The sequence below is a fragment of the Cavia porcellus genome, unplaced genomic scaffold, assembly GCF_034190915.1.
Source record: "Cavia porcellus strain 051 isolate PalLab524CR breed Dunkin Hartley unplaced genomic scaffold, mCavPor4.1 scaffold_20, whole genome shotgun sequence".
Taxonomy (NCBI): domain Eukaryota; kingdom Metazoa; phylum Chordata; class Mammalia; order Rodentia; family Caviidae; genus Cavia; species Cavia porcellus.
The window spans coordinates 21,881,013-21,899,651 of NW_026947503.1; the positions used below are offsets into that span (position 1 = coordinate 21,881,013).

At 33.8% G+C, this 18,639-nt stretch overlaps 1 protein-coding gene and 1 non-coding gene across 6 annotated transcripts in view; both read right to left on the reverse strand.

Moving 5' to 3' along the window:
• Cdh20 (cadherin 20) overlaps positions 1-18,639 on the reverse strand; it is a 211,317-nt gene that overhangs the window by 80,820 nt on the left and 111,858 nt on the right. The window lies entirely within an intron of this gene.
• LOC111758076 (U6 spliceosomal RNA) lies at positions 9,175-9,280 on the reverse strand. The gene has a single exon (XR_002792311.1). It is a non-coding gene; the product is annotated as a U6 spliceosomal RNA (small nuclear RNA).

Genomic DNA, 18,639 nt, shown 5'->3' on the forward strand with positions numbered 1-18,639 from the left:
TACAAAATGTGAGCTAAATAAATGTTTCCTACTTCACTTTGGGTGTCAGGTATTTTGTTTCAGCAAGAGAAAAGTAAACCAAGACATGGGGCTTGTGTCTAGATGTTACCCAAAAGTTTCATACAGTTATATGTGGGGCTTTTGAAGGTGGCTTGATCTAGAGTCTGGGATGCTGGGATTAAGGGTGTTTGATTACTAAAGTAGTTCAGTGATTGATTTGGCACAGTTTGGGGTGTGCATAATGGGAAGGCTCATTCTGGGTATGAGTGCTACCTTCCATAAAGGCGTGTAGCCTGGATAGAATATAAGGCACAAAAGAAGGATGCTGTTGTTGCTTGTCTCTTGTAGCTTGCTGTGTTATGCCTTCTGCCTGCCATGAACTATATCTCCTTTGCAATGCCATTCTCCATGCTACCTTGCTTTGGGGCCAGCCAATTAAATCTTTCATCCTTTAACTTTAGGTGTTGGGCATTTTGTCTTAGCACCCAGAAAAGTAACTAAGTACTCAGTCAGGGTACACCCTAATGACTTAACTTCCTGCCACCAGGCTCAACATTCTAAAGTTTCTATTACCTTCTAATAGTTGGGGATCTAGCCTTCAACACATGAGCCATCAGGGTGTCAAAACCACAATATAATTCCACAATATAAATGTGGAAAAATACTTCCACTGTTTCTTTAAGTAATTAAACATGCAACTACCCTACCATTTTAGCAAGTACAATCTTGGGCATTTTTTTCCCTAAAGAAATGAAGACTTATGTGCATACAATGGCTTATACATGCATGTTTATAGCAATTTTGATTATAGCCCCAAACTGAACACAACTCAGATGCCTTTGATAAATGAATCAAAGGTCAAATGCCCTGTGATACCTCCATGTGATGGAATACTATTCAGTAATGAAGGAAAAATATTAATACACCCAGTAATTTAAATGAATCTCCAGAGTATTGTGCTGAGTGGAAAAGAAAGTTAATTAATGATTGTATTCTATATTACCCTATGATATAGTATTATTGACATGACAAAATTATAGAAATATAGGTAAGATGAATAGTTGCCAAATCTTAAGGTGAAAAGAATGTGGGCAGGTCTATAAAAGGGGCCATAGGAACAACCATGTGATGACAGAAACGTTCTGTATTTTGACTATGTCACTATTAGTTTCCTGGTTGAGATCCTGTATTTTAATTAAGTTATCAGTGGAAGAAACTGGGTAAGTGGTACACAGGAGCTCACTGTGTTATTCTTTTTTTTCGCTGTATTATTCTTATAACCTTATGTAATTATTTATATAGTTACCTCAAACTAAAGAGTTTAGGTTAAAAAAAAGACATATGCCAGACATTAAGGAAAAAAAGGGGCCTACATTTTATTGAAAATACTTTTTGAATTTTCCAATAATAAGACATCATTAATATCATAAAATATTACTAAAAAAAAAGGAAAGGCAATTGTAAAAAATTTGTGGATATTAACCAAGAAATCCTTCAGACATAAAAACTAGTTCTTTGAATTCTTTCAGTCATATTCCAAAAGGAAACATGAGTTACATAGCAGTCAAACAGAAGAAAAATACAAGGACTGATGTATAGTAGAGGCCAATATTTTTGTATTCTACATTATAAAAGTTCAAAATATTAAAAATTCCATATTTATTCTTGTTTGTATGTGGTGATTCCTGGCAAAAATACATTTATAAATTTATCAATATTTTAAAAAGGTGGATGACATTTGAGAACTCATCTTTATAACCCATATTTTTTGTGAAAAGGAGAATTTAAAGAAAATAACCATATTGAGATTTCTATATAGAAAATATGAGATTATTAGGAGAATAGTATCAAACAACTATCATTCTGTTGGAATTTGTTTGCAAGTATTCTTTAAGTGAGTTTTGTTGGAAGAGTTTTGTAATAATTCTAACTGGTGGTGAAATACCTGTGATAATTTAAAAATTTGTTAAATTTCTATGCATAATGTACATAAAAATATAAAATACAAATTATGCCAATTAGAAGTACGTTGACCACAGCATATATGGAAAAAGATTTTGATGAGGAATATAAGATAACAGCTGCATGGAAGGAAGAGATCACTAGGAGGCTATTTCAAGAGATTTTTTTTTTACAGTTCCTTCTGGAATAGCCAGAGGGAGGAAAAGTAAAGGGGGATATTTATCCTTCAAAATATTAAATGCACTTTAAAGTTACAATGATTTAGTTATTACATCACTAAGATAAAAACAGAAAAATGAATGGAACAGAAAACAAATTTCAGAAATGGCTGCCTACATATGGGATCTTAGAATACTTTATGTGTGGTATTTCAGTTTTTATAAAGAGAAAACTTCTAAAAATATGTTTAATTCCTAAAAAGTAGTATGCCAGTAAATGTTAAAAAAACCCAGCTCTCTAAAAAATGTATACAAATATATATTCACAAGTTTGTTATAATTTTACTGGTAAAAAGGATGCATGCCTTTATAAATTTATTTATAAATTTATAAATAAAAATATATAGTATTCTGTACTGTAAATAAATATAATTCCATATAGTCAATTGATTTTCAAAGAATGCTTTACTGGATTGCTTTTTAACTTTGAATCAGTAGTCAGCATTTATCCATTATTTGACAAATGGACTTGCATTTCACCCTGTTGTTTTCCCAATAAATTTATTGTCATTAACTTTTATGTGTGGCTTATTGTTAGACTATTTCTCACCTTTGTATAAATTATTAATTAAACTGAAAACTCTCAGCTTCAGCACTAAATTAAGCTCTGATTTATAGCACTTGGTGATTTATACAGTGTAAATACTCTACAATTACCAGTTTTAAGCTTCAAGCATAGTAATTGAATATGGAATTGGATGAGATGCAGAACAGTACACCATCATGTAGTATTTCCACCATCCAGATACAGTGATCATAACTGACTTCAAGAGCATAGATGATAGTAAGTTGTAGTAAAATCGTCTGTAACATGCTGCATTTATTACCTTTTCAAAGTCTAATTTATTGAATTACACATTTATGTAATTTTAAAATAATGGCTATGTAGATATTTCAATTTTCTTTATGCTTTAATTCAACACATTTATACAGAGCCAACTGTGCACCAGGAACTCCTAATTATATATATGTACTTGCATAAAAATATATAAGGAAGATGGTTTAACACAACATATTACTTATGATAAAAACATATATTGTACATATATAATATTACGTTATATAAACTTTAAAAATAAGTATATCAACAAGGAATGGGGTAAGTGATGGGTTGTTGGATCAGTGGTTATTGTGGTAGATATATGTCCACTCCACATATAAAGAGTAAAACTTATTTAACTAGTGTATGGAGTTGATTTCAGTTTGAAAAATTATATTTCTATACATGCATGTATAAAGAAAGTCTGAAAGGACATTAATAGAGTAAGAGTCAGGTTTGATAAATTACTTGTGATAAATACTTAAGAAGAGGGAATCGTGCCCAGACCCATCCCTAAGAACCTACTACTTCATATCAATCCACATCCCCAGCCTTTTTTTAAATTTTAGGGAACAGGGTCTTGCTAAATTGTCCAATCTTGTCTCAGATTTTCAGTCCTCTCGTGCTGGAATTACAGGTGTGAACTACTGTCCCTGACCTCTCCTTCCTTCTGTCTCTTCTTACTGCTCCCCTTTCCTCTTTGCAGCACTATGTATTATACTCAGTACCTTATGTATACTAGGCATGTAGAGTCTACACCCAACAAGAAATATTTCTCTTGGCTCTTGGTTTCAGAGGATTCAGTCCATTGTGACTTGACTTACTGATTTTTCGGTACTGGGAATCAAACTCATGACCTTGCACTTGCCAGGCAGGAACTGTGCCCCTAAGCCTTATCACCAGTCCCCAGCGTTGGGCCTCTGGGAAAAGTTAGTGGTATAGAAAAGCTATTCATCTCATGGTGCCTAAGAGCAAAATCAGAAAGAGAAGATGGGGCTGGGGTTCCAGTATTCCCTTCATGGACACATCTCTACTAGTAAACTTCCTTCTATTAGGCTCCAGCTTCTAAAGGTTCTACCCCTACCTTCCATATTGATCACCTTTGCATTTGACCCTTGGGGAAAATTTAAGATATAAACTATTATATAGTCAAACCTTTTATTCTGAATGAATAGTAAAGATTTGCATGTTTTCTTCAGCTATGTGTCCTTGATTGGGATATCACTCATTCTGACCCTTATTTTCCTTCTCTGAGAGGCAGGATAGATAAAATTCTGATCCATGTCTTTTGTTTATTGGCGACTTTGAAACTGTTATTTAAATGTTCTATTGTTTAGTTTACCTATCTGAAAAAATAGGGTGAATGATAATCATAGTAATTTACCAATCTCATGAAGTTATTGTATTAAATGAATTAAAATACTTGCATAGTATTTAATACATTTTCATTATTCTTTATTACCTAAAAAACAAGATCTTGATGCTTATGATACTAAAATATGCCCTAAAGTTTTGCTGTGGGCTTCAATTAAACAAACAGTTCTTATCTAGGAAATATTAAACAAATACTAGGTATATCTATACTGAAAGTTACATGAAAAATAGCTAAGATTTTTTTTTATTTGTAGAGGATAGCCAATATAATTTATATCATTCAGATCTGGAATATAAATAACAGAAAACTGAATGCAAGACTCTCGATGTTTTATTCATTGAAGAAGAAAAATTGTCACCTAGCATATTTTTTCTATTTCAAGATCTATTGTCATATTCAACAATACAAATATTTCTGTATGATTTAATTTCCAGAAATCTCCATGGAAGAATATTTAAGATTCTGTTAACTCAAAATAGTTTTACTGCCTTACTTGATATTCTCAGTAAATAGAAGCAATACAATTAAATTTTAAATAATTTAAGGTGGCATGTTTCTGCTGCCTGTCCATCTGGATAATATTCTGTCTGCATGGCTATTGAATGCCAACGTGCTACTTGATCGTATAATATAGAACCATTAACTACGGAAGGTCAGAGAATATATATATATATATATATATATATATATATATATATATATGATATATTTTAATTTAACACATGACAGCAAGTGCAGCCTGGGTGACAGATCATATATAGTTACAAATAAGGAAAAACTCTTTGCTTAGTAGTGTTTAAGTCATAGGTGATTAGCAAAAGCTTTTTATTCCCTCCCTGACAGAAAAAATTTATCTCCTTAAAAGTCACCATTATGCTTATCATCAGGAAAGATGCATTTGTATTTCAATTTTATGTGGGCAAGACATTAATTTTAAGTGAAAGACATTGTTTGGTGTTGTGAATCAAAGGAGATAATTATTGGTTTGAATGGAAAAGGTAGAATGTTTGGGCTCATGTTTGGCTTTAATGAGCAAAGTACTTTGAGAGTATGTTTCTCTTAATTTTTTGGCACTGAAAGCAAAATATAAATGAAACAATGAAGTTGAGAGCCATTAGTAACATCTGTAAGTACTTGGAGTCAGGATGTACATTTGATATTATTACAGAAAAAAGATAACATAAGAATATATCAGTCTTTTCTTAGTCAAGAGATTATGTGCCACTTAGAGTAGGTTTTGGATACAAGAACCCAGGGAGTGAAGAAGTACTAACATCTGTCATCGTGAAAGGAACTTCAGTGTTCACCTGGTTTAAATCCAAGTTTAAGCTTTTCAACAATGATATCTATTGGTTCCTTAAAAACTGATGGAGGAAGATTTAGTCACTTGTGGTATGTATATGTCGTCAAGTTAGTAGTTGGAAAGATGATAATTACAACAGGGTGGATATTTAAAGCAACATTGACATGTTCCATAACTTGGTGAAAACAAAAAGGTTTCAGTTAAGACATAGAAGACCAGTTCATCTGTGTTCAAGAAAAATTCAGAAGACTGTAGAGGAGCATGAGCTTATTATTAACCAAATAATGCTTGCTTTTCCTTGTAATAACCACACTTCCTGAAAGAGAAGTTTATATGTTTTTACTTTTTAATTCCCTTTTACTCATTTCCCTTGTCACTTGGTGATACCTCACATTGGTATTTGCTTTCTCTGATCCATTGAAATGTCTTTGAAATTGTCTGACATGCTTTTGCAAAGTCCACTGGTTCTTTGAAGCTTATATTATTTGCCCTTCTTTTGTGTGTATTTGAGATAGAAGATTCTTATAAGTATTTGGAAATTCTTAGTATCTTATTATTATTGTTAGTGTGAGGACTATACTTTTAGTTTCCTTTCAGAATTGAAGAAGGTGGAACTGTCCTAAACACACTTTCCTTTGTTTTGCTATTTAAAGAGCATTTGGTTAAGCATTGTGTTTTATGCTTTCAAAATGTTGTCTGATTAATTTCCCCTATAATATCTCTGTAAGAGATGGAATATCACCTTCACTTTATAGGTGAGAAAAATGAAGTGTATTTGTCCAGGTTAAGTAGGCAGTATGTGGTAGTGCCTGGATTTAAACGGTGTTGAGTCCTTGTGATATGTAGATTAGCATAGGCCTGGTGTGAGGAGCATTCAGATAGGGGAGCAGAAACTGGCTGTTCATAGTGCAAATTGCAGTGGAAGAATTGAAGTTTATATTGGAGCACTGGAAGATTATTGGGATGAGCAAGAGGGCATAAAGAAATGGGCCTAAATATGTGTGATAATCAGCAGCCTGGCTTCAGCTTGGCTATGTAACAGGGAGCAGAAGACAATGACACAAATGTTTATTTAAAAAATTTTTTTTGGCTTTTTCATTTTTATCGCTACCGGGGATCGAACTCACGACCGTCTGCTTGCAAGGCAGGTACTTGTGCCGCTGAGCTAAATCCCCAGCTCCGTTTTTTTTTTTTACAAAGCAAATTATTGGTTTACCTTACCAAGCTTATAATGACTAGTTAGATTACAATTACTTAATAAACATACTTACTTAATAAACAGTATGCTTACTTAATAAACATAAGTCATGGGCTGTGTTCAACTTTTTTGTTTTTACATCCTCAAATTTTTAAAACAAAAAAATAAATTTATATTATTTCATTTTCCTTTGCTCTTAAATTTCTGTAACATCCGACATCATACTCTTCAGGTAGTCCTCCCACTTCACTAGTTCCTCCTCTCCAACCTCCAAGTTCTATCTTCTGTTTCACTTTTTGCTTTTCTTAAAAGTGCATTCTAACTTACACTCATATTTTGGGGTGTCTACTTGAGAAGTAGACATAGACTAGACATACAGATATGATTATAAATTCAGTAACTCTTCTAATAAAATCTATCATAGTCCAACTGAATACACTAAGCTCCTGTATTCAAACATAAATGTCTGTTTGTCTATATCCATTTTTCTTTCAAAGGAAGAGTCTAGCATTTTAATTACTTTACAAGTTCCATGGCCCGTGAAATTTAGAACTGTTAAGCATTCTTCATGAATAAAAGTCCTTCCTGTTAATTATGATGTCAGTTGTTGGGTTTGATAGTCCTGTACTTATTTTAAAATGTTGGTAATTGTAAGATTTCTCATCAAAGTCTTATGTCCCTTGTGAGGATACTATAATTACTTGATTTACACATATGGCAGTTTGTGCTGCTGTACTGTTATTGCTTGAATATTTACATTAATTTCTACTTTAAAGATTGGTTTTCTTGTCACTTTGGTTAGGAATACTCTGTTGAATTGAATTAACTGACACAATGCCAGAAATACCAACTATAAAAACAGGGAAATATTTAAAGAGAAGCAAAGTAGGCACCTATATCATAAAGGCAGAGAGAAAGAGTGAGAAGTGAGAAAATGTTGATAGGGAGGGTTGGTAACTCTTGAATAAATAATTTGAAAGGAATTTGGGAGGAAAACAGATTATATGGTGACCGGAAAAATGAAAGAGTAGACAATAAAGAAAGTGTAAAGAATTATAAGGTACTAGGAGGGGCAGCAATGAAATTCCTTACCATGGAACTTGAATGGAGAGATGACATGAAGGATATGGCGAAAGGAAATAGAGTTCTTTATGGGCAGGAACACTTTCAAGAAGGAGTTAATTAGTGGGAGCTATGGGGCCAGAAAACAGAGATAAACTTATATTTGATTCATTTTTCAGTGATACTGAATTGGGTGAGGTGTGTTATTTTCAGATTTAGCCGAGCCAACTGGAAGTGCAGTTGGGGAGGAATTGTAAGACAGTGTGTGTAGTTTATATCATGTCTGCAGTTTGTTTGATGTTCTTTCTTAAGAAGTGTAACATTTTTTAAAAAATATGGCTAGCCTTAGTAATTTTTTTCTAACAAATGAAAAGCACAGCAAGTGATATAAATGTTGTTACAGTTTTTGTCAGTCTGCCTGTCTTTTGGGAACCAGTTGGTTCCCAACTTTGGTTCCCAACCATACTTTGAGGAAGCCTGAGCCACATGACAAATACATGACCCTTCAAGTAGGCTGAACTCCCAGATAAATCCAGCAGTAACTTCGCAGACATCTAGGGCACCATCTGGGAAACAGATTTTGGTATCTTTGGTTGAACTACCCCCAGCTGATGCTACATGGAACAGATAGGAATCTTCTAGCTGAGCCATACCCAAATTGCAGATTTGTGAGGAAAACAAATGGTGGTTTTTATAGGCTGTTAAATCTCGATGGGTAAAATGTAGGAATAGAAATATATAATAGGGTTTTAGCAAATAAATCGACAGAGATACTTTTTATCTGTCAGTCTGCTCAAAAAGCAAGAACATTTGAATGACTCAGTACAAATCTTGTGACTTAGAATAAATTACTTAACATTTGTGAGCATCATAATTTCCTATCTTTAAAGTGAAAATGGTACAGATCCTGGGGGATCATTATGAGATTTGGGAAATAATTCATATAAAGTCAATGACTGTAACATGGTAGTCCTTTGGGTAGCTATCTTTTTTATTATTAAGGAAACTTCTTAAGATTTAACGTCAGTGTGTTTTTCTTGTTTTTTTTTTAAATTTTATTTAAAGAGAAAAAAACAAAACAAAAAAGAGTAGAAATAATACATAATTTCAAAAAAATAAACAGTAAGAAATCACTAGCTGATAAATTATGTATTGTCCTCTTAGAAATAGTTATTCAAATTACAAAAGTAAAGCATACAAAGTGGACATTCAAACAGCAAGACTGCAAATGGTTCTAAAAATATGGAACACTTTACACTTTGCGTGTCATCCTTGTGCAGAGGCTATGCTAATCTTCTCTGTATCATTCCAATTTTAGTATATGTGCAGCCGAAGCAAGCACTTCTTCTGGTTTTATTGCTAACTGTGTGGATTAGAGCAAGTTATGTAACTTCTCTGAATTATGCACGTTTTGTGTAAATGAAGGATAATGCTACCTTATAGGGAAGTTACATATTAGAAACAGTGCATGTAAGACACAGTACAGAAACTAGATTATGGTAGCACTAAATAAATGGTATTTATAGTAATTATAAATATAATAATTAGCATTATCGCCCCAAACTTATTATAGCTGCTACCAGGAGTAAGAAAATTCTGAGCCATGCATTAATGTTTTTGAGGGAATTAGAAAAGGTTCTAGGCATTAATAGAAAATAAGTGTAAAGCTTCAGAAAGAAGAAACATTTGAATGATAAGGGGAGAAAAAAGACTTAGAAAATCATTTAGAGTGAACCCTTTCTTCTACTAGTACTGGACAGAGGAGGAAATAGGCTAAGAAAATTGAAAAATAATGAATTCCTATACATTAGAAAAAAAACACAAAAGTGCAACATAATGAACCTGAAATTATGGGAGAATAAAGATGGTCAAGAACCCGGAAGGAAAATACTATGGTTGATATGCAGGATTGTTTCAAGAAATTTTAGTAAAGAGAAGGGAGATTTAAAGGTCTACTTCATTCAACAGACAACTCTTAGCTATAGCTTTGCTATCCACCCTGACATCAGTCACACTCTAGAAGACACTGTTATCCCAAACATCCCCACTGAAATAAAGAGCTTGCCCCCAAATATAAATCAGTGTTCTTCATACTCCAATGAAGAAAATCTCCCCCTGGGAAAAATACAGGCTGGGGTAAAAAAGTACACTTAATGATACAATTGATTTATGTTCTAGTGTTGGCTCCCTATCTAGTCACAGACTGGGGACACTTTATAGACAGGTGCTGGTCTGTGGGCCATACTTGGAATAGCACTGCCTTAAAGCATAGATTGTAATTCAGAATCCATGCTGCTGTACATAATTTGCAGACAAGCTTCCTTTGGTCTGCGCAGTGTTGTCAGCATTTTAAAATGGAAAACTTCACATAAAATTTCTCATTCACAGCCCTCTTTATTACACTTTTATTTTGTGTCCTTTCAACATCTAATGTGTGAAGGTCCCACATTATGACATAATAAAAGAGAAGATGATAGGCCCTTTTATATAGGTCCTTTTATACAGGGCCTGTATCTTCAAGAAATGCAATGGACCTGTTTGGTTCATTTTGTTCATTTATCTTAGCTACTAGTTTCTATAACATTTGATTTTATAACTCCTAAGGATCATGGGACTCAATGAACAAGCACTAGTTGTAGCTCAGTCCCAGAAAGAAGAAAAACCGGGGCAGAGTGTGATGAAGACTATTTTTTAAAATTTTAAATATAAAAAAATAAGAGTTTCAAAACAATCTAGTAGAAGAGTAACAATACATTGCATATTGTTGTATTCATGCTAGTTGTTCAGAGTACAAGATAGAGGCATGAAATATTGTTCAAACAATATTAGCACAAGCCTTTCTTTTCAATGAACTAAGAGATACTAGCTTATAACTTTCTTGTGTATATATATATTTTTTCCTTCCTTTTCCCATTCTCCCATCACAATTTTTCTTTTTCTTTTAGACAGTGTCTTCTCTATTCCTAATACTTGTTGTACATTTTAGATCTTATTTACTTACTCAGTTTCTCACACTAGTGAGATAAAATGATGTTTATGCATGTGGGTCAGATTTATTTCACTTCTGAATATGGTCTTGAGTTGCATTCATTTATCTATAAAAGTCTCAAGTTTTATCTTTCTTTATGTCTGAGTAATATTCCATTATACAAAAAAAGCCATATCTTTTTTTATCCATTCTTCACTTGATGGGCATTTGGGTTCTTTCCAAGACTTAGCTATTAAAAATTGTGCTGTTTTAAACATGAGTATACATATATTGCTGTGATAAATCTTTTAATTCTTTGGGGAAAATACCCAGAAGCTGGGTTGAATGCAACCTTTAATTTTGGATTTTTCTAGATCTAATTATAGATTTTTAAGGGATCTCCACACTGATTTTCATGATGATTGCACCAGTCTGCACTCCCACCAACAGTGGTTTCTTTTCCCCCATATTCCTGCCAGCATTTGTTATTGGTTGATTTCTTCAAGATAGCCACTCTTCCAGGGATGACATGAAATTTCAGAGTTGTTTTAATTTATGTCTCTTGAATGACTAGTGTTGTTGAATATTTTTTCATTGATTTATTTGGAATTTATATTTCTTCATCTGAGAAGTACATATCCATTTCAGATGCCTGTTTTTGGATAAGGCCTTTAAATTTGGGGTCTTGATTTTTTTTTCAATTTTTGTACATTCATTATAAAAGTCCTTTGTCTGAGACACTCTGGCTAGATTTTCCCTCCATTCTTCGGGTTTTTGCACTCTCTTGGTAATTTCTTTTGTTGTGTGAAAGCTTTTTAACAAGGTGAAATCCTATTTGTTAATTCTTTGTAGTATTTCCACTGTGGGCTGGGTTATGTTCATGAAGTCTCTGCCTATACATATGTCTTAAAGATTCCTACCTATTTTTCTCTTCTACTAAAGTTCAAGTTTAATATTTAGAGTTTTGATTCATTTTGACTTTACGTTAGTGCATGGTGACAGAGGTGGATCTAATTTTAGTTTTCAGCATGTAGAAAGCCAGTTTTTTCAGCACCATTTATTAAAGAAATGATTAAGACTCTTATTCCTTTCTTCTTTATCCAGTCATGAACTTCCTTCATACCCTCACCATGTGTATTAGTAACTTTTCTGGTCACTGGGACATAATACCCAGCACCCACAATTTAAGACAGGAGAGGCTTATCTTAGATCATATTTCACAAGTTTCAGTCCATGATTGGCAGGCCTTAAGACAGAAATGGCATAGTGAAAGGGCCTGAGTAGAGGAAGGCTGCCCACATTAATGGCAATCAGGAAGCTGAGAGAGATGAAATGAAGATGTGCCCCTCCAAGCCACATCCCCAGTAATCTGTGTCTCCTGATCAGGTCACATCTCCCAGAAGCAAGTCAGCTATAACACTGCATGATCCAGAAGCCTCACATATAAGCAGCATGGGCCTTTTGGGGAGATATTTTCATATAAGCCATAACACCATAGTAAAAATACTCAAAATCTTCTACTTAAAACTTCTTCAATGATGAGATGAGAGATGGTAGAAGAAAGGTACAAGTATATATGCTCTTTCATTTACATCAAAATCCTAGAAAGTATTTCCAGTCTAGCAGGCCCTGTGTTTTAGGCACCTACGAATCAGATCTGTAGACCACAGGACAATCAGGGCCTTGGAGATCATTTCAGAGGGCAACTTTTCATACCATTGTCAGGTGCTCAGAAAGGGTTTCCGACTAACTTTCCTAAAAGAGAGAGTGTATCAAACCACAGCTCTAGGAAGTGCCTTTTAATTTCTAATGGTTCAGTGATCTGGGTGCAAATATTTTCATTTCACTGTTCTGTATTCTAAAAAAATTTACAAAATGATCTGATTTGTCTAAAAGCATATCCCATTGATTTAGAGCATTGTTTATATTTTACTGTGCTTTATAGAGTACAGCTGAATTTAAAAATTCTATTGAGTACTTGCTATGCTGAAGGAAACTTGGTTTTGTAGAGTCTTCATTGAGCCATACTTGGATAAAGTTCTGGAAAACCACTGTGATGTTGTGAGACACCTGCTCTGACACATGTAAGCAGTCAGCATGTTTCTGGAGTGGGGGGATTCCTGAGTTTTGTTTTGTCTTTCCTTTCCTTTTATTTGTTTACTTGCTATAAAATGTTATAAGACTTTGTGGGTTTTGAATTAAGAGAAATGGGGCGACAACTGACTGTGGCGTTGTTTACTCAATCTTAAGCTATCTGACTTTAAAAAGGCAAGGTGGATGGGAGCATACAAAATAACATAGTCTATAAGCTCCATACCTACAAGAGCTCTAGTTGAAGGTATTTTGGAAGACAGTGTGAGATTATGTGCATGGAAGTCTTAAAATTCACATTGTAAGTCTACATCATTCTCAGACCGTAGAGGAAGAGAAGAAGTCAAGAAGAAGCAAGCCCTCCCTGTGAGTCAGTACCATGTGTGGGCTTCTGTGGGGAGAATCAGATGCCAGCCTTTTCCTGTGAGTTGGTGCCATTCACAAACCATAGGAATGAGAACAAGAAGTCACCAAGCAGTAAGCCCTCCCTGTGAGTAAATACTATGAGCTGGCCACTGCAGGGAGAACCAGATGCTAGCCCCTTCCAGCACAGACTGGGAGACCAGAAGAGCCAACCATACTCTCTCTACCCCGCTGTGAGTGACCGGCTGATCCAGAGAAACACAGGCTGCAATGATAGCTTTTGAGGTAAAACACAATTTAATGCTTGTAGTGTTTACTGTTTCCCTGACTTTGCATGTCTAAAGCTGGTAGTCTGATCATCTGTTCAGAGGATAATAATATGCAGTGTAGCATCTATGGGGGATCTCTTTCTGAAGGTGGTAACCATTGTTAATTCCTTCTTGTTTTGAAGTCCTGTATCATTTTCAGTTTTGTTGGGTTGGATTTTATTCTGGTTTGTCTTATTGATTTTATTGTAGCCAATGGCATGGGCAGCTATTTCAAAGATAACAAGATATTTTGGTAGCCAATTTAGATTTACTTTTATCTTGTGTTGAAGTCCTATGTTGCATTCATTGTTTTGTTTTTATTGGTTCTATTCTGTTTTGTTTTATTTTTACTATGCTGGAGATCTGGGCAGCTATTTTGAAGACAATAAGAGGCATTGTGGTAACCATTGTTGGTTTTGTATTGTTTTGAAGTCCTGTATCACTTATACTGTTTTGTTTTGATTGGCTTTATTCTGTTTTATTTTGCTTGGTTTTATTCTCTTTAAAATAAAAATTAAAAAACATTTTAAAACACACATTATAGTTCACACAGATCATATATTTTTGGGAACTGTATAAATGAAAAATATTTCAACTAAATGCAGACTACTCTGCAGTATAAACAGTTGGAGAATGTTGAAGTAACACTTAGTAAAGGAGTGATAAAATGTAGGTACCATCAACAATTGAAAGAAGTTTGCCTTATAAAAGGTAGTGGGTCCCATTGATATCAACCTGACTTGACTATTTTATGGACTTAAAAGTGCTTTGGTTTTTCTGACCTTTGTCACACCATCTTTAGTAGAATTTACTGGACATATTTTCTGGGTAAAGTATACATTTATTGCTTATTTGGTTCACCTATTAAAAAGAACAGATGACCTGCATAGGCTCCAGCCTTAAACTTGGTTCCTCAAGTTCAGTAAGTTTTATTCATTAGAATGTTTAACACACGTAAGAGATTTATACTTTATTTAGTTAACACTTTATAAGATGTTATTGGGAAGGAAGTAAAAAAGTAAAATAAGGAAGTTTAAAAGTAAAATTATATACAAATATTCAGAAAATAATAATTAGAATATTACCACTGAGTACACTGTAATTGTAAAGCAAAACAAAACTAGTTATTATTATAGATGTTTTCCACATAGCAAATCAAGGTAAATTTTTAAGAAAAGTGAGTTATTCAAGGGTGAGTGGATGGAACTTTACATGGAGAGCTGTTTTACAGAAAGGAAAGTATCGTATCTGACCTCAAAATCAGTTTGAAAATTGAAAAATCTTTGATGAAGAACTGCCAATAGTAATTCGCTAAATCATCTCTATATTCTGTTTGGGATTTTTAGTTTGATGGTCCATCCATGTGCTTGGAGATTTGTTAATTTTACTGCAGAAGTGACTACAATTCTACTCTCCACTCCTTTCTCTGTAGCCATACATTATATAGTATGAGTGTAGTCTCACTCTATCAAAAGTGGAATCTTTTGACAAATAGGAGATATACAAGAGTTAAGCTAAATTATATAAACAAATTTAAAGTCCTTGTGGGCATCATGCCCATTAACATTCTGTTTGTTAGAGAAAGTTATACAGGCAAGTTCATGTATTACTAGAGTCCTTTCAAAATCATATGGCAACAAGCGTGATATATAATTATATAATTCTGGTACAGGAAATAAATGAAGAAACAATGTTCAGAAGGCAGACCAGGGTAACTGTTTTCTGAAATACTTGATGAAAGTCATTAATACAGTATGAATTTGGAAAAAAGCCTAAACAGTCCATTAAAACTGATGTGAAGTAATATACTATATGAATATGAAATATTACTTCCTGAAACATGAATTCTCTGCAAAAGGAGTGTGTCAAAAATGTTTCCACTTTTGTTGGTCAACTTATATATCTGGGCATACTTCTTCTTGTCCTTATATTCAGGACTTGTATGATGCTATTGCTTCTTTTGGTTTTACAATTTTACTCAGCCCTCCCCACTTTTAGTGAGGTTTCCTTGGATTTTTAGTACAGTAGGGATAGGAAAATATCTTTCTTCTACTGTAAGAAATGGTACATCCACCAAAGTTTTATGTATTGGCCTATAGCAACAGGCTAATATATACTCTAATATAAAGGTGTTTTTTAGTCTGAATTGCAAATTGAATCGAAATAGCTAAACCAGAGAATAAATTCACGTTAGCAATGAAATGGAGAATCTTGTATTATAACATGCTACACACTGAAGTATTCTAAACATCCTTTTATACGTTGTGCTTTGCAGGCTTTTGCCTCTGAGGGATTTAGAATCTAGACATCTTCCATTGACAAGTTTTTTCTTCAACACTGCTTCTTTATTATTTGGAATGTATGACAGTCACAAAATTATTTTAATTTGTTAAAAATATACAGATCAGTATTTCTGTACCAATCAGCATTTGTCAGATAATCTCACTTGAAATAACACTGGGAAAAGTTCCATAAATGTTTTCTGATCAGTTTGACATATATTAAAGGTGACTTTTATCTATCTTCCAATGTCAATTGTATTAGGGCACTTCAGACAAAAGCACATTTGCTTAGAGAATAAGAGCTCTCTCCAGGAATCATTCTCCTCTTCTTTTATTCTGTCACCACCCACATACCCAAGCACTAAGAAATTCATCATATTTCTTAGGAGCCATCAATGTCAGAGGATTTGAAGAGAAAGAAAATAAGAGGTTCAGTTAGAAGATCAATAAGAGATACTGAGCGGGTGCAGAACAGGAAAAATAGGCATTTTGGAATACATGGATACAAAGATGTGTTAATTCTGAATGCAGAACTGGAGACCACCTAGATAAAGTGAAAAATACATGTTGAGTTTTCATCAATCCCCGTTTATGACCTCAAAATATTTAATCTAATTTATCCACAGCTGTTCACTTTACTGCTGAAGTACTGTGTTCCTGGTTGGGACATCACTCGCAAATGAAAGCAATTTAAGCAATTCTACTTTGAGATTCCCTGTGCTTAGTGTTTTATCTAACCCATCCTAAAAACACAGCAGGAACAGAAGGAATAGAGGAGAAGAAAAGAATAATGTGATAAATTTCATCCTGAATATTTTTTTTATTTAACGAAAAAAAAGCAAAACAGAAAAAAGTAGAAATAATACAGATTTTCAAAAAAATATTAACACTAAGAAATCACTAGTTGATAAATTACATTGTCATCTTAGAAATAGTTGTTCAAGTTACCAAATCAAAGCATAAAAAGAGGACAATGACAGTGCAAACCATTCTGTTCAGTGACCCAACACAAACTTAGTAATATGGTTATCTATCTTACACACTTAAACACTCATGCAGCTATATCCCTTAGAACACTTTCCTTTTTGTTCATTTTTACAATATCTATTATATATTTTGGATCTTATTACTTCTTCAGTTTTTATTACTTTTTACACTAGAGATACAATGTGATTTTACAAATATGAGTCTTACTTATTTTACTTATGAGGATAGACTCAAGTTGCCTCCATTTACACCATCTTTTTATAGCTGAGTAATATTCCATTGTATAAAAATGCCATATTTTTTTATTCTCTCTGCAGTTGATGGACATTTTGGTTGTTTCCAAGATTTAACTGTTACAAATTGCGCTGCTATAAACATAGGTGCACATATATCACTGTGGCATGACCTTTCCAGATTTTCTGGGAAATACCTAACAGGGGAATAGCTGGATTGAATGGAACTCCCAGTCCTAGTTTTTTGAGGAATATCCATACTGATTTTCATAGTGGCTGCACCAGTCTACACTCCCACCAACAGTGGAGAACTGTTCCTTTTTCCCTGAAGCCTCACCAACACTTGTTATCAGTTGATTTCTTGATGGCAGCCATTTTTCTGGAGTGAGATGGAATCTCAATGCTGATTTAATTTGCATTTCTTGGATGATCAGTGATGGTGAACATTTCTTCATGTATTTATTTGCCATTTGTATATCTTCACCTGAGAAATGTTTGTTCATCTCAGATAGCTCATTTTTGGATTGGGTCTTTTGGATTGGGTCTTGATGTTTTTCAGTTCTTTATATGTTCTGGATATAAGTCCTTCATTTGAGGGATTGCTGGCTAAAATTCTTTCCCTTTCTGTGGGTTTTCTGTTTACTTTGTTGGTGATTTCTTTTGAAGTGCAAAAACTTTTTAAATATATGATTTAACAGTTGTTCATTCTTCAAAGTATTTCCCAGTTTGCATTTTGTTCATGAATTCTCTGCCTACCCCTATGTCTCCAAGATTTCTGCTTACCTTGTCTTCCAGTAGATTTAGTGTTTCTGTTTTAATATTTAGATCTTTGATCCATTTTGACTTTAGTTTAGTACATGGTGATAGGCATGTCATCCTGAATGTTTTTAATGGAATTAAAGATGCCAAAGCTTTGTAAACACCCTACATCCAATCATTTTTTGTTTGGATGACCTAACTTCCAGAGAAGTAGAGTGGCTGAATTTCTTCAAGGCAACAGAAATGCCAGAGCCAAAATGTGAACCAGGCTCCCAGAACTTTATTTCTGTATAGTTCCAGTGAACCATTTAACAGTGATTTTGTTCAAGGAGGAATCAAGGAAATGTTGCAATTACTTTCTGTAGCATCAGCAGGGTTAAAAAATCCTTTCAACATGTTGACATTTTATTACACCTATGGAGCCCTTCATTTAATGGTATTTAATAACATCTATTGTAAGTTCTATGTATAATACAGTAAGTGCACAGGGCCAATAATATTTTATGCATTCTCATGAGGAGTGAAATTGTTAGGGCCATAAATGATGTGATGGAGAGGATGATGAGAATGTGGCTCACAAATCCCATTTATTCAACTGAAAGGGCAGGATAACTTCCTTGCTGAAAAGCTCACAGGGAGACACCTGGCAAGTGAGCAGAACATAGAAAGACATCTGCCAATTATGTTTTGTTCTTATCAAATGCTGGTAG